This window comes from Hippocampus guttulatus, chromosome 4 (genome assembly GCF_054856545.1).
Source record: "Hippocampus guttulatus isolate MCC_2025c chromosome 4, RoL_Hgut_1.0, whole genome shotgun sequence".
Taxonomy (NCBI): Eukaryota; Metazoa; Chordata; class Actinopteri; order Syngnathiformes; family Syngnathidae; genus Hippocampus; species Hippocampus guttulatus.
Window position 1 is genome coordinate 22,263,172 of NC_141264.1, and position 13,751 is coordinate 22,276,922.

At 44.5% G+C, this 13,751-nt stretch overlaps 1 protein-coding gene across 2 annotated transcripts in view; it reads right to left on the reverse strand.

Annotated features, from left to right (window-relative positions):
• Positions 1-13,751, reverse strand: part of LOC147206645 (alpha-1,3-mannosyl-glycoprotein 4-beta-N-acetylglucosaminyltransferase C-like) — a 78,651-nt gene that overhangs the window by 30,337 nt on the left and 34,563 nt on the right. For both annotated transcript variants that reach the window (XM_086109752.1, XM_086109751.1), the window contains exon 3: positions 13,468-13,530. The gene's annotated coding sequence lies outside the window, so the exon portion shown is untranslated. The remainder of the gene's footprint in view (positions 1-13,467; positions 13,531-13,751) is intronic.

A 13,751-nucleotide genomic window follows, 5' to 3' on the forward strand; every position in this document is an offset into this window, starting at 1 on the left:
CCGTGCATTTCGGAAAAAGAGACTCACCCCGCTTAGCTTTTTAGCCATAGGTACATACACACAGACAGTATTTGACATTTGAAATATAGCTAACGGTCAGTATGACAGTAAACCACACTATATAAATGAACTGTACGGGTATTGGCATTGCTCGGCTGCATCTTGGTTCTTACCTGATTTTTTTTTAAATATCTGTGACTGTGTGACACTGTTCAGATGCCATTCAAATGTAAAATTTGCAGCAAAACTAGCGGCAAATGTTTGACCAGCAATGAAAGCTGCTGCATCATGCCGTTGCAGCAGGCCTTCTACATCAGCCTGCCAGAGCTCAGTCACGGCAGCAGTTTCAGGTAATGTTAGCATCAAATGTTGCGATGTGATTTCGTTCGTCCGTGTGGTTTGGATGCGGCAACACTTTGCACCCCCGGTACCGTTTCTGCCAATGGAAATGTGTTAGCGAGTGGAGATCTGAGTGGGGTCACTTTTGGGCTGCTTAATAAGCACGCATACAGGCGTCTACAACACAGTGATAGCCTAATTGATCAATTTAAATTTCATGATTTTTTTTTCAGGACCATAACTTGTGTGTCTGATTCCTTTGATGAGTACAGGTTTCTCATCACTATGGTTACCAGCGTCATATCCACAGTGGGACTCAGACTCGAGTCCCGCTGGGCCAGAGCTGGCCGCCTTCCGACGTTCTTCTTTCATCCAAGAGGCTTCATAACCCAGTGGGAGCGCCGCGGAGGTGCTCCTGCTGTTGTCGTTCCACCGCAAAGTGTTGAGATACTTGTTTTTCACGATATTTTGTTACTTCAGCTGTTGGTGTTAACTTTTTTTTTTTTTGTATGCCGTTTCTCCCCCCCCCCCCCCCCCCCTACTGATGAGAACGTTGATTTGGTTGACCTGAGATCCTCTATGGGTGTGCGGTGCACCAAAAAAAGAAAAAAAATATATATATATATATATCACCATTTTGCCCACTTTTGGGACACAGTAAGGGAACAAGATTTAATCACATTTTGAGTAAAAATCAATAGCTGGACGCGCCCTTTTGTCTTCATTGTGCTATTTCGACAGTACCTCACTATTTCCTTCATTGTGAGTTTACGTGGTTTGATCATTGACAGCAGGCTGCCTTTAGCGCAAATGCTAATGTTGTTCCGTGCATCTCGGCGTGTGATCACAGCTTGTCGCGCTGGCGGTGTCGTCGAGGATGAAAGCGGTTTGTCGCCATGCACCCGCGCCGCCGTGAACGGGCTCGAGGTTGTGAGCCGAGATCAAAGCCGAGATAATCGACTGCAACGTTCCGCGTGAACACCAGCGCACGCACCTCTGGGATGCTGAATTTTCATTAAGCGCAAACTTCCGGTTTTTGCCGCGGGGTGGGGGTTGGCCGGTGCCAAACGCTCGGAAAACGGCTGCCAGCCACTTGACCTCCCGGCAAGTTGCGGACGGCTTGGCATCGCCTCCGACCGCTCAAGCTGTTAATCTAGTTCGGCGGACAACACGATCGGCAAACAGGAACACTTGGAGCAGAGCAGACCTCTGCCAAGTGCCGAACGAAAGTAGCTTGCGACATCATGCAAACAAAACACTAACTCGATGCATCGATTGAAGAAGAAACACTTGGGAGATTGTAGTCAACCATCTATAACTCCAGTCCTGTAGGTGGCGCTAAAGTGCATTACAAATCCAGTACATATAGCATAACAAATTTAAAACTACAGTGGGTCAGAAGATCATCCTTGTTACGATAAGTGTTTTGGTCCTGATATTTAAAGTTTGAATCCCCTTTTAAAGATGCATTATTCAAAGTAGATTTTTTTTTTAAAAATTCAATCAATTATTATTTTTTAATTAATGCATTGTCATAAATTGGGGGAAAAAACGTATTTTCATGGCAACATTATTTTAGGTTGAATTTGAATTCCCAAGAATACGCTGCCAATTAAATGTTCAAATGAACCCTTTCAGGGACAGCGGTCACTACAGTGGACAGCCTATCATGTTATCAGGTTACAGGTTATCATTATTGGTGCATGAAAGGGTTAAGGAAAGAAAATAAATGTTTCCTGGATACGGGTAGGGTTTGGAGTTACAGGTAGTAGGTTAAGGTAAAGTTTAGAAATAGGGCTAGTGGGTCAGGATTTTTGGTTAGTTTTATGGTTAGAGTTCGGGTATGTTGCATTGAAAATACAATTTTTCCAAAGGTCAACGATCCAGAGAAAATGCAACACCTTACTACGAACATCTGGTTAGAGTTTAGGGAACGCTTTAGTGAGTTTGTTTGTAGGTTAGTAGTCCGTGTTGGGGAATACTTTTGGGTTTGTTGATTCGGGTTTTGTTTGAATTTTTTATGTTGTTAGGGATTCCGCTAGTAATGTACTTTTGTCTTTACTTTGCTTTTAGAGGTTTTTAACTCTTGTTTGTAAATGCATTTAAATGTGCTACTTCTAATGAAGTGAAGCACATTGAGTTACCTTGTGTATGAAATGTGGTATTTAAATAAAGCTCACTTGCCTTGCCTTGAGGGTGAGGTTTAGTTGGGTGGGTTTCATGTGTTGCGGTTTGATGAATGTAGGATTAGGGTTGTTTTTGCAGTACCTTTAAGGTTAAGAGCATTTGTTGAAAGTTTTTTGATGGTGACCAAAAAAAAAAAATCACAAAGCCCTTCATCAAAGTGAGTGTTATGGATTGTCAACGAGGGGTAGAGGGTGATGGGTAAGCAAAAATAAAATCTGATCTTAAAAGACTCACCCGGAGGGTTTATTCTTTTCATCATGCGGTTTGTCAGAAAATCGACGTGAAAATACATCAACATTGCTGACCCAAGATCTGTTCTGTCGGACTTCGTACCGGGTCCTTGGGTTCTTTTTGAGCGGTTTCTCATCCACTCGTGTCACACCCTGTTGTATTGTTTTTTGTTTTGTTTTGTTTTTTTACACCCTGAGGCCTTCCACTGCTAATAACATTTTTAGACAACCTGGGAACTGCATTGTGGACGTGCACGACGGTTTCCATGGAGTTCAAGTGGATCAACCACCTGTGAACCAGTTAATACTCGCGTGTCCTCCAGTGAGGGGCCTGTTTACAAGAATCCCATTAGGCCCAGCGAGGCTCGGCATCTTAACGCCACCCCCGGAGCTCGTCTCGCATCCAATCTGCAACGGATCGCCTCTCTGTGAGAGTAATGAGAAGCCGCTTCTGCCACGGAGATTTCCTCAAAGACAGGCGGATTAGGGATTCACGGGAGCTTGTGCCAGATCGCAACATCCCCTCGGCCTACCACCCTTCACTTCCCCACAAATCAATTCTAATTTTGCCTTCCGCGTCGATATCCCGCACACGACTCCCTGTCTTTCTCCTTTCCCACCAACCATTTTAAATTCCAGGATTTGGTTGATGTCTCGCTCTTGTGCTCGTATACGGAGAAGTGATCGCTCCCCGAATGAGGATTGTCATACAGTCAGATCTCAGGTACTTACACATTTTTTAGGAGAAGCTAACTAACAGTTCTTTGTTGGAAAAACTCATTTGCGCGTGCCTGCCCACATATTCTTGTGCTGTTTCTGTGATGCCACAAGATGGCACCCAATCGTCCTGCTCCTTCTAAGGCGTCATGTTAGTGAAGGAGTAAGCTAGCATTAGCCACCGGTCGATAGGCAGTTAGCATGCCCTCAAACAGCAGGGTGATACCAGTTCACAGTAGAGATTTTACTAGCAGGGTAAAGATTAAGACTCACTTGCCATATACGTATTTAAGAAATGACAGAGTGACTCCCTGTATCACTGAGTAAACAACGCAATAAAATGTCTCCTAGGAAAGTAGTCATTGGTATGTAAATGAGTTGCCAAGCTACGAGATCCATGCTAGCATACTGACACTTGCGGTGCATTTTGTGTTTCTGTAAGGACATTTATTTTTGAGGGTGCTGTTGTATCATAGGCTTGGAATGATGTCAACGCTTTGGGGAAGAATAATTACTTGACATAGGACAATAGGAAATTGTAAACATTTTTTTGTGGTGGGTGACGGCAATGCTGCTAAAAATTACAATACCTGAGTAACTGACGCCGCCACCCAAAAAGTAGGCTTATCAATCGGACGCTGTTGGCTAGCCTACAACTTAAAAAGTATAAGCGGGCATGGTTTTCAGGAAATGATGGATAGGTTCAAAAAGGAAAATACGGTGAATGCTTAACAGGGAAAATGCGGAAGTTCCCGGTTATTTACCGTCCTTAAATACGATCTTCGAAATATGTGCGGATTTATAATTGTCTTTTCATACCAAATAATACCTTGACACTTGGCATCACATGATCCGCACAGAGGAAGCAGCGGTGATTAGCGGCATTGTGCTAAAAATCCGCCACGCGGTGCACCTGATCAGAAGCGGCGCGGCGCTCGGCTCACGGGTGAGCCATGCGCGTTCGGCATGTAATTATGAACCGGCGCCAGGCAATTTTCTACTTGGCGACTCCGAAACTGCGGCAAGGAAATGACACAAAAGCGTCAGAGGACAATTTTGTAATGACGGAGTAGAGCCGTACCGCACCGCTCGTGTGCCGTAATGTGCCTTAATGTGACATAATGTGCCATTTTACCCTTCAAAACACGCCGCAAATGCACACTGACTGAATGCGCTGACTTTGAGGAGAAGATGGAAGGCTTGTACGTTGGACGATAATTATAATGACTGTGTTTACGGTGTTTCGGAACGCCATGCATCAATGAGCCAATTTATGCCAGTTTGTTTTCACTGTGCTTATCCGAGTTTGACCTGTTAGGCTATCGCTTTTTTTCCTTTTTCCTATTCAGAAAAGGGCACCTCCAATAGTTGGATGCCACTCAAGTGCTCACACTGTGCTTATCCAAGAATGGCCTGTGACTGACAGCAGTAACCAACCATCAAAAGGAAAATATAGTCACATTTTACAGAACACATTGATATTGTTATATTTTCTTTTTCAGAAAGTGCAACATCTGTACATGGATGCAGATCCTTGTTTACACTGTGCTGGTACTACCATTGCCAGTGGTTGTCTTGAAAAACAGTTAAACAAAAATAATACTGCATATAACATCTTAAATCTTTTCCTTTTAGGAAAGTGTAACATCAGTAGTTGGATGTCAGTCCTTGATCTTGTCCAAACGTGATCTGTTACGGTAACTAAACAACAACAAAATATAGCCGCAAATGATAATAAACAGCAACAGCCTTCATCATGTCTTTTTCGTGAAGCGCAACATCAATAGTTGATGCCACTTATTGTTTTTGCTGTGCTTATCCTAACCTGGTCTGTTACGGTGAAAAAAAAAAAACCTGCTGACAGTCAACATGAAATCATAAGCTATTGAATCGTTGCTATTCGTGATGGCTTTGGACTGAGCCTTGCTGTGAAAACTCACCCCGACCCTGAAAAAAAGGTTTTGAAAGGTCTAGCTAGATGCCACCAGATGCCAAGCACTACTTTTCCACGAATACTGGATGCAAATTTACAAACGCGTTTTCATGAATGTAAAACTGTAATGTCCTGACATAATGGAACTCCAGCAGCACACTCACAGGCGCCTTCCCGTCTCAGATGGATGCGGTGGTCCATCCTAGCTTCACACTTGACCCACCGACCCCCCTTAAGCCTCACACCAGCTTGTGCTCGGAGTCCAGTGCGCTTTGATGTCACCTGCGTCACTGGAGCCATTTTGCCTGCCTGCGCAACTCAGGTATCTCCAATTTGCTACATTTGTCACAGTCATACGCTCACATTCATGCAGTCACCATTCACATTGCAAATAGGACATTCCTTATTTCTATATGCAAGCTGTACTATGTGACCTCATTCACACCGAAATGGGTCAGCGGATTCATGTATTTAGACTTAATTGCCATACATGCCAGTATATCATCACAGTGTGATGACAACCATCCATGTCCAATTATCCAAAGGTCTCAGAGGAAATAATGGGAGTGAAATCAGCTCAAGGGTAAAACTAACTATAAATAATCAAATAGTTTGAACGGCGGTGCAATTCTGACTAGTCAGGCATGTGGAAAACAAAGTGAACCACTGTAATATAAAATATCTCTCTCCGTCTCTGTCTCTAGATCATAGGTGTCAAACTCAGGTCCTGGAGGGCCGCTGCCCTGCATGTTTTCCAAGTCTCCCTGTTGCAACACACCTCACCTGTTGCAACACACCTCAAATGAACAGGTTCAATGTCAGGCTTGCGCAGAGCTTGCTGATGATCTGATCACTTGAATCAGGTGTGTTGCAACAGGGAGACTTGGTAAACATGCAGGGCAGCGGCCCTCCAGGACCTGAGTTGGACACCTATGCTCTAGATGGATGGATGGATGGATGGATAGATGGATAGATGGATAGATGGATAGATGGATAGATAGATAGATAGATATGGTGGAGCTTAACTTGAATTTTTGAGGTGTAAAAAAGTAAAAAAAAACAAAAACAAAAAAAAACCCCTGCCTCCTCACTGGTTTGGCATGCAAAAAACATAAAAGATTTGTTTCTAAATAAACAAAACATGTTTGAAGAGAATTGGGGGTGGGTGGGGGGGGGGGGGGGTAACTCTAATGGCACTTGGTTGGTGTTGCCAAAAAGTGTTTTAACCCTTTCATGCACACCCGTAACCTGATAACATGATAAGCTGTCCACTGTACTGACCACTGGCCCTGAAAGGGTTAAACAAGCAAAGCACCAAGATGCGTTTGTTAGGGCCGCATCAGAATTCACGTCCATCAGGGTTCGAGGGTGTGCCCCTCCAACCCCCAAAATAAGGTTCATTAATTTGGTTGGCACCAAATTCGCTAGCGATGCGACGGCTTTTTGAAGTGAATGACAGGCGGTGGCTACTGAGTGTGTGGCGATTTGTTGTCCTTTTTACTCTTCAAGCCACATGTGATTGGTCAAGATGTGAGGCTGCATCTGTGTGTCCACACTAAGCAGAAGGGGGAAGAGGGAGGTGACACAAACTGGAGTGAGCAAAAAACAACAGAGAGAGAGCATTGCTACTGTGTTTTTAAAACAATTCATTGTTTGAGAGTAAAAATAAAATGTCATACGGGAAGGGGAACACAAACTAGCTTCATTAGTCATTCCAAATTGAGGCGATATCTGAACACAGCCTGGGAAGAGATGGTTTCCGCCGCGCGCCCGAGCGTGAGTGCTGTTACCGATCGAAGCGAATCACACAAAGTGTGGTCGTATTAAAGCGGACTAAAGGGCGCCTGGCTTCTTAATGTCACAGTGTGTTTCCAGAGCACTGATTCAGCTACTTGTGGAGATGTACAGCGCTAACCTTTACAGATTACACTGACATTAAACGCTGCATATGGCAAGCGGGGGAGAAGGGGGCGGTTTTCCTGGGAAGCAGGCGGCGTCCTCTTGTCACCTCTATCAGCGCAAGTAATTACAACACCTCAGAAGGGACCCTCATACCCGCTCAGGGGGTCACGCAGATAAATGCCCCTCCCCCCTCCTCGCGAAGACACAATTATCTTTTCAACTTTGGGAAGAACTACTCAGGGACTTTCCGTCCTCCAGTTACAGTGTCTTCGTAGTGATGCCACATATAAAAACGGAGGCTTCATGAAAAGAGTCAACCCCGGCCACTTGGGATTTTTTTTCTGTTGAATGTATCAAATGAAAAAAGGGAATTGCAAGCATGACAAAAAAAGATAAGGTGGTGCAAGTGTCTGGCCGTGAGCTGTGGCTGACAGCAGCTCCTGTGTAAGTGTGCACACAGTAATTAAGTGCAGTGCACCCCTGCATATTCGAGGGTTGGCATTCCTTATTTGGAGATTTTATTTTGGACCCTTGCCTCCATAAAGAAATAATAGGCGATTTGTAATTTTATGTCACATGGCAAAACAAACAAAACAAGGACAGAAAAATTCCTTTTTAATTTTTGAAGGAAAAAAAACATTTCACAGCAGTAGTTCTCCAACGTTTCGCGCCAAAAAAATCGGCCCAAAAATTTTTTTTTAAAAAACCATGAAACAAAACTAACTCTCATCAACACAACCTCGACCATTATGGGCGGACTTTTGTTATTCGAGGGTTAGCAATGGCGTCACTGGACGTCAACAAACTGTGAGTGTTGTTGCTTGGTTCTAGAGCCAATGCAGAGCAGAGTAAATATGTACGCTAATCACTCACACGCAACACACACACGCGCGCGCGCGCGCACACACACACAGAGGGTACGATGACGATGATGATGATGTGTTCACGGTTGGCTGGCTTCAATTCCCACAGCGTTCCGATTCACATCAGGTTGTGTATTAGAGATAAAAAAAGGGCGTAGAGGACATCCTTCGGGGGAAAAAAATACATATAAACAAACCTTCTGTTTACTTACTTACTTACCCTGATAAAGTTTGTTCACGTGGGTGTGCATCTTTTTTTTTTTTTTTGGGTGCAGCAGACGAGGGAACCCAAGTGTGAAACAAAGCAAGCAATCCCTGATGTGCGTGAGCCCTGCGGCACACCAAACAAGTGAGTCCTGGTTCTCACCAAACAAGGGAACTCTGGACTTTGTTGTTTGGTGCACACCTTGCCTCACAGACAGTTGGAAATTCTGATACCAATTCACATAATACAACGGCAGGGACACGACTCACTCACGTACAGGTATATGACAATAGTATCTACAGTGCTGTGAAATGGGATTTGTCTCCTTCCTGACTTCTGTGTTCCTTGCATATTTATCACAAAGGTTTCACTTCATCAAAACAATTTCAATACTGTATCACACATAGACTACCCAAGGAAATACAAAATGCAGTTTCTTCTAATGTCAATTTCATTCATTAAGGCACAAAAACAAAACTCAAAAAAAAATCCAAAACTACCTGTCCCTTATGTGCAAAAGTAATTGCCCCCCCCCCCGTTAAATCACAAAGTACCGTATTTTCACGACTATAAGGCGCCATTAAAAGTCTAAACTTTTCTCCAAAATGGACAGGACGCCTTATGATGCGGAGCGTCTTGTCTATGCGCTGAGTTCCAAAACCTGACTGACAGCCGACACGCTGTTTATATAGAGAAAAGGCGGAAGTGACTGTGGACAGGCATGCGGCAAAGAAGTCGGCCAATCAGTGAAGGGTGGGCGTGTATATATATACACATATGGAGAGCGGGAGAGAGAAAAGGCAGATGTGAGTGAGGACAGGCATGCGGGGAAGAAGTCCGCCAATGAGTGAAGGGTGGGCGTGTAAGTGGACGCTAAAGGTACGCCCCAAGCAGGTACCAACACCTGTATAGAGTGTGGCTATGTGCATTGTTGCAAAACAATTTCGGTTTTGGTTTCTAAGAACCCCCGAAAATAAATTCTACAAAGAGACACGCCTACGAAGCTCAGTTCAAACTTCAAGCCATCGGTTATGCTTTTGGCATGCGTGCCCATCTCACAGCAGCGGTGAAAAACCAAGTCAAGCATATGAACCCTGAGCTTGCCGTTATTCCCGGAGGCTTGACTAAAGAACTCCAACCGCTGGACATCGGCATCAACCGGGCGTTCAAAGTTGCGAACGGCATGGGAACAATGAATGATCGATGGCAAACACAACTTTACAAAGAGTGAGAGGCAGCGCCGGGCGAGTTACGCCACAATTTGCGAATGGATTGTGGCTGCTTGGACGAACGTGTCTGCTTGCACTGTTGTTCGAGTTTTTGGCAAAGCCGGCATCATTTCTGTGGAGCCACATGGCAATGAGAGTGACTGACAACGAGAGGGAACACGGCGTTTTTGATGGATTACCGGTACTTGCACAATTGTTCAATTCTGATACAGAGGATGAGGACTTTGATGGATTTCTGGGTGATGATTGATCGAAAGACGTGAGTACATTGTACGATGGCTAAATAAAATACAACGGAACTCAGTTTTCCGTTGCCTTTTTAAAAACGTGTTTTTAGCTTGTATCTGTATGTCTTGGCATGCTACCGTATGCTACAAGCTAACGTGTTTTTAGCGTGCGCGCATGCATGCCGTATGTTTAAGCTGGCGTATGTTTTACCACTTTAAAATTGCGCCCAATAATACAGTGCGTTTTGTCTATGTGTAAAATACAGAAATAGCACCCATTAATGAGACTGCGCCCAACCATACGGTGCGTCGAATGGTCGTGAAAATACGGTAACTGTGACAAACGATAGTTGGTTTTGGGAATGCCGAGTTCAATTTCACCGAGCCCCATATTTGTTGAATCAAGAAATCACATAAATAGAATATGTCAGACAATGTGAAGTTGGCCTCAAGATCTCAAGAAACAAACGCATCATGCCACGATCCCAAATTAGATAAATGGTATTGGAATCTGCCAGTCTGGAAAAGATTACAAAGCCATTTCCAAGACTCTGGGGCTTTAGCCAACCACTGTCAGAGCCATTATACACAAATGGATAAGACTAGGAACAGTGGCAAACATTCCCAGGAGTGGTCAACTAGCTAAAATTGCACGGGAGAACCACTGCTGTCCCAAAAAACACCAAGGCTCATTTCACATTTGCCAAAAGACATCTTTATGATCCTCAAGACTTTTGGAGAAACATTCTCTGGACTAACAAGTCAAAAAATTGTGGGATGGTGTGCGGCCGGTTACAAATGGCACGGCATTTGATAAACATAACATTATGCTAACAGTGAAGCATGGTGGTAGCAGTGCGGTGGTCTGGGGCTACTTGTTAGCTAACCTTTTACTCAATGCAAAAAACACATGCTCCTTCAACGTAGCCTACAGATGAGCCACACACACGTCACTGGCGATAACCTCCAGATCCAAGACGCAAGCTAATTTCACAGTCAATCTCTATGGAATTCTCATGTCTCATGAAAAATCCACGATACGGAAATTAGAGCCACCCTCAGACTTCTTCAACAAGTCAGCCCTCTTTGGTGGTTGTGGACACATTTCCTAGTTACAAATGGCGGGTGTGTCGGAAGCCGAGGCGGAAGTACCACAGGAACCTTGTTTGGTGGGCGCCGAGGTTCTTTTCTTCTTACTCATTTGGGATGCACCAGAGATTGCTCATTTAGTAAGCACCAAGGTTTCATGGTTTGGTGGGCAACATGGTTTGTTTGTTTTGGTCCGCATCACTGCAACTATTTCCTTTCATTTAGGTTTCATACAGGAGATTGCATATCCATTGATCTCAGCGATCAAGGGCAGTTATCAATGAACTCGTGACTTAAGGAAAAGAACTCCAGTCAATTAGCTCCCTGTTTGCACCCAGCATCCATCAGACTCTGTTGCGCTATGGCCCCGCGTGCGAGCAGGAGCAATTAGGTGCGAGGATGCGTGGCTAACAGCTGCTGATGAACGAGGAGTGCCGTGCATTGACGGCCTTGTAAAAACACGACCAGATGCTCGAGAGGAGCTTCGCTTGCTTATTAGCGGGAGGGAAGCGCTGGCGTGATGACAAGGGTCTATGTGGCCGTTTGTGTTTGTTTGCCGTCTTACCGTGACTCCGCGGGTGTGTGTGTGTGTGGGGGGGGGGGGGCTGAATTTCCCAAGAGTCGCAAATTGGCAATCGGTAAGCTCGAGGAGGTTCTTTTCTTTGGCGAGCTCAGGAGATGAGGTCAAGGCCCCATTTTACTGCTGGAGAGAGTGTCATTTCGTTGCTCCTTCGCTGTTTTTACAGGCCCACAGGAGAGGAAGTCAAATGTAAACCAGCGGGTGGGCAGGTTTCTGTGCTCAAGGGCCACAGCTGTTTTTGTTTAACTTTTAAATCACACTGATGGGCCAAGTCATTTGAATAAGAGATTAAAAAAAACATTAAGAAAGGAAAAAATTTTAAACCACTGCGCCGATAAGATTTATTAAACCATCTAGAGTAGGCCAAGGATCAAAATCACCTTAAACGGATGACTGTCCGAAACCACGCATCATACAACAAGGACCAAAACCACGAGAAACTGGCCAACACCACAAAACCACCTGAAAGGGTCTAAGACCAAAATCCCTTGCCACAGAACAAGGAACAGAACAACAACAAAAAATGACCAACAAAACAAAGTCAATTGTAACAGATCAGGAGGACCAAGTACAAAAATCACTCACCATAGAACAAGGACCAAAACTACCAAACAGTGACGAACATCATAAGGCCATCTAAAAATGGACCAAAACCACCTGCAAGGGATCAGAACTATCTGAACGGGTCAAGACCACATGCACCTGACCAAAACCTCCTCCAAAGAACCATACGAGTAAACCACTTGCAGACAACCAAGGACCAAGAACACCCCCAAAGAAACACGGACTAAGACCACCTGCAATGGACCAAGGACCAATATCACCAGAAACAGACCAAGGACGAAAACCATTTGCAATGGACCAAGGACCAAAAGCAAGCCAGCGCCTGCTATGGACCAAAGACTGAAACCACCAGATTGGAACAGAATGGAACAGCAATTCCTTTCAGTGACTTGAAACGTCCAAAAATAAGCTGAGCCATATGCTGCTTCACCCATCCTAAGAAGTCTTTTGATGCATTTCCAGTCCAGATGCTCATCTTTAAAGCCTTTCCAGCGGAATGTGTTTGAGTGAATCTTTCATCAGCTTCAGTCTTTCAAGTCCCGTGCCATCACCAAGTGTCAAGGGCCTCCTTGACTGGAGTGTGCCACTCCACCGGGGGCTTGACAGACGTTTAAAAGCTGAAAAAGTGGGCGTGCGGCAATTACAATGCACGCAATAACAATAGTAGAGTGTCTGATGTGCATGAGGGGGGATTGTAATAAAGCTCAGGTTCACCTGCTAAATGTTACAGGGGTCACACTCACAAACTATCGATGGAATCGCTCTCGCTATTAAAATTATAGCCTAAAAGTTTCAGGTTAGGGTTAATTTGTGTTGGGCTTAGACTTAATGTTCGGCTTGATTATGATAGTTAAAATGATAGTTGGTTTGGGTTGAGGTTAGGGTTAGTTAGATCCCTGGTCCGCCTTAAAAAGTGACCAAGTAGATTTGCGCCAGCACAATTATTTAGCCATCCACACACTAACACACACAAGCCACAAAACATTAATTCAGAGACTCCTCGGGGTTTTTGCGACTCACCAAAACACTTTTGCTTGTGTTCTCTTTACTCAAACAAATGTGTTATTTGTCCACAGGACACACACACACACGCATGCACACACACACGCATGCACACACACACACGCATGCACAGTGTAAAAAGTAATAACGCCAGCAAAGTGCAAGTATTGCTGGTCAATATTTCCTCTGGCAGATAAAGACTGTGGGCAGCAGCCAGCCAGCCAACACAAACAATGTTGGGGGGTCCACACTTTCAATCAGTCACAGGTTGTGAATTCACCTCTTGGAGGAATCTATGAACGCTCATCTTGCTCATAAAGCATTTTTTGTTTTTGGAGGGGAGGGGGTGTCTTTCGATTGGGATCATCACCAAAATCACACTTCCGAGTTGATCTCTTACTGTAGTCTCAGGCGTGTTTGTGGACTGTCAGGTGGACTCAAACCAGGAAGTTGTCAGCTGCTCCTGAGAAGCAAAGAGATGCTAATGTCACACTGTGGAGTATTTCATGGACATGGTGCGCGTGGGGAAAATATACGAAGCTGGCATGCCGAACTTCTTACGTATGGCTACATAGTACATATACTCAGTGAACACTAATGACAAAGGAATGCAATTTTGTTTTTAAAAAATAGAGTCAAGTTGTGCTAGCTGGCTAAAACTAAAAGTGTATGCAAACACTGCGG